The sequence below is a fragment of the Lonchura striata genome, chromosome 7, assembly GCF_050655825.1.
Source record: "Lonchura striata isolate lonStrDom1 chromosome 7, ASM5065582v1, whole genome shotgun sequence".
Classification (NCBI taxonomy): domain Eukaryota; kingdom Metazoa; phylum Chordata; class Aves; order Passeriformes; family Estrildidae; genus Lonchura; species Lonchura striata.
Genome location: NC_140709.1, coordinates 25,808,556 through 25,811,655, shown reverse-complemented (window position 1 = coordinate 25,811,655; position 3,100 = coordinate 25,808,556). Strand labels below are relative to the sequence as shown.

The 3,100-nt window shown below is 50.2% G+C and overlaps 1 long non-coding RNA gene across 1 annotated transcript; it reads left to right on the top strand.

The window, feature by feature from the left end:
- Positions 1–1,260: 1,260 nt before the first annotated feature.
- On the top strand, positions 1,261–2,427 carry LOC146766918 (uncharacterized). The gene is made up of 3 exons (XR_014956753.1): positions 1,261–1,314; positions 1,763–1,840; positions 2,291–2,427. It is a non-coding gene; the product is annotated as an uncharacterized LOC146766918 (long non-coding RNA).
- Positions 2,428–3,100: the final 673 nt, after the last annotated feature.

The following is a 3,100-nucleotide window of genomic DNA, read 5'->3' as shown; positions in this document are numbered from 1 at the left end:
TAGGAATAAGAATATTTCAACCTCCTCCCTGGAAAGTAATGGTGGATCATCAAGTGTGCAGCCAAGTTCAGGTCTAGTCACTTGCCAAGTGAATGCAAATGACAGGTTGTTTTATTTAATGGATACCATGGTGTGTTGGCCAAAACTGTTGTCTCTTTGCTTTGTAGATTGGTTTCCCCCTCTCTCTTCTAAATCAGACTTGTCTCTGCTCCTGATTGGCTTTTTTTTTTTTTTTTTCAAGCAGAAGACATTTTTGCTGACTCTTGCACTGAAATCTGTCTGTAGATTGCACCAAAACTCCTCTATCAGCTGTATTTTATGCTGTGCTAAGGGAGAGGCAGAAGCTGGTAGTGGTCACTGCCATAGGCAGGGTGCTGCAGTTCCCTGTCCCCTTCCAGCTCAGAGCCAGTGAGATGCTCCATGGATGTCACTGCTGCTATCCCATCACTGGGACCACGGGGACATTGTGGAGTCCCACACTGACATTGGGCCATTTGCTGGCATGGGGGCCTGGGAGCAGCTGGGCTGTGGTGCACTTGGGTCTGTGCAGAGCCCTTGCTCTTGCAGTGCTCCAGCACCTCTGCTGCCAGCTGCCATTCAGCCAGAGCCCCTCAGCTCCTCCTGCATGGCTCCTGGAAGTGCTGCTCGCCTTGGCTGCTGATGTTGTCCAGATGTTTGCAGGGGTGAAAGTTCCTGTGAATGGCCATCCCCTCTGCTGCACGCTCGCTCAGCCCAAGAGCAAGGTGTGTGCTCTGAGCTGCAGCTCCGGGCAGTGCTAAAGCACGGCTGCACCCCCAGCACAGAGTCCAGCCAGCCAAGGCCAGGGGCACTGCAGATGGGGAGCCCCATTCCATCAGGGACTGGATTCAGTCCTACACACACAGTGACTCTTCGAACACAGGCTGTGCCTCACCACGGCTCACAAATTAGATCAGCATGAGACAAAATATCATCACAAATGAGTATTTTCAGATGAGACATGGTGTTTTGCTTCATACAACAGTGAGGATTTGCAATGGCCAAGGGTGGGTGTAGGTGCATGGTTCATGGTAATTGGGAATGGGGCTGCAGCCCAGCCTCATCCCTAACGGGCTACAGCTGTGTAGGTCAGGTGAGCAGCACTGACAGCAATGAGCCATGGAATGCCCAGGTGCACTGACCAATCACCACAGGAACAGAGGGCACACAGGTGCAATGCATGAACATGAGGGGATAAAGGGCTGGGCTAAGGAACAAGAAGGGCAGATGCTTGCAGCTTTTGGAAGTGATATGATGTTGCTCCCTATGGGCAGATGTTTGAAGCCTTCTGATATGGTATGGTGTTACTCTGTATGGGCAAATGCTTAAAGCCTTCTGAAATTGTGTGGTGATGCTCTGTGTATTGTGGCTGTCTCAACTGTGATGTATGCTGTGACAGGTGGGCTTTTTCCCTCTTCTTTTGTAAAAAAAACTAGAAAAGTGTTTGCAAAGTAAACTCTGACATTTCAGCTACAGACTAGTCACCTTTCAAGCTAAATGGCGGTTACTGTTCACTGGCAGTTAATCCTTGCGTGGAGACTTCTGCTTAAAGAGCTGGAGGGAGGTGGGGTTTTTACTTATTTGTTCAGAATCAGGGTTCTATCCTAATTAATTTTTTAGTTGACAGGTTTCTGCTTTGTTTCTCCAAGTGTTTTGATGTATGAGCAGAGATGTCACACGGGATGTGTGTTTGCAAAAGAGGGTGATGGGAAAGATCAAAACTGATTTGTTTTTTTTTTTGCAGAGGAAGAGGCTCCAGATCTATGAAACAGAGCAGGGAGTGTTTGAAGGCCCTAGACACCAGCATTTTCAAGCTGAAAAGGTGGCTGTAAGCTGGTGACCAAACCCCTGCTGACCTTGCAGAAGCCTCAATTTCCTGTCAGATGTCTGTTGCATCTTGGTGCTCCCCTCCCAGCCTGCCCAAAGTAACTCAGCAAAGACCTAGGCATGAGCCCAATGGCTTCTCCATCTCCAAGACTGAGCACAACAGGGGCTGCTGAGCAATTTAGGAATTGCTGAGCTGGGCTGGGAGAAATGCTAAACAGGTCTCTGACCATTTGCAAATAAGCTGCAAAATCATGCTCACAATAGGGCTGCAGAGCTGCCTTTTGACTGGAACCATGCCTGGAAAATGTATTTCCCAAGTGGGGACTTCAGCCATTACAAATGCCTGACTGATGTGGTTGAGGAACATGGCAAACACATGACCCATGTGTTACCATGATCCACCAGGCTGGATCCTGCTAAACCGTGCTTGTTTAACCCTCTCCAGCACTACCCAGAAGCTTCTGCCTCTGAGTGTCTCCAATGTCAACCCTTCCTGGTGCCAACCCCCATCCCCACAGGCACAGGCAGATGGGAACTCCCTGGAGGAGAGCTGGCCTGGCTGCTGGGAAAGCAGCAGTGGAGAGCATGGGAACAGGCAAGGAGTTGGCTGCACTGCTCCCACAGAGCCTGGGAGTGAGTGCTTGCTGTGGGGGCTCATTAGGGCAGTGGTTTCAGTGCTGGGTGGGGTGGGGCAGGGGATTGTCACCTCTTTCCTGACTTCTGAAAACTGTCAGTCCCCCTGGTTCTCTTTCTTCTGCCTGGTTTACTTGCAGCCTTTGTCCTTCATGGCAAGCTGTTGCTGGGGTGGATGGCTGTGGTGTGGGGTCTGTGATGGGATGGATGGAGGTAGGATGGTAGTCCTATTTGGGCTCCCTAGCAAAACCATAAAGCATAGCTTTATGGGCATGGTGTCATGCTTTTGGGGACCCTTAAGGGCATGAGCACCATGTGAGGAGCTCCCTGTCCCACTCTAAATTTTGCTGAATATGTTCACCTATGTAGGCAGACAGTGAGCTGCTATTGTCCTTCACAAGCTGTTCTAATTTGTCTCTAGCAGGGCTCCAAGAGCGCAGTTTGTCTGGAATGATTGTCATCCACAGCAGCATTGTGGCTGGGCCTGAATTTGGAGCCAGCTGAGGCACTCAGCTGAGATGCACAGATGTGGAGCTGGGTGCTCTGACATTTCCAAAGAGCTGTGGCACTGTGTCCTGATGTTGGCATAGGCCGGCATTAAGCTTGGTTAATTCAGAGGATG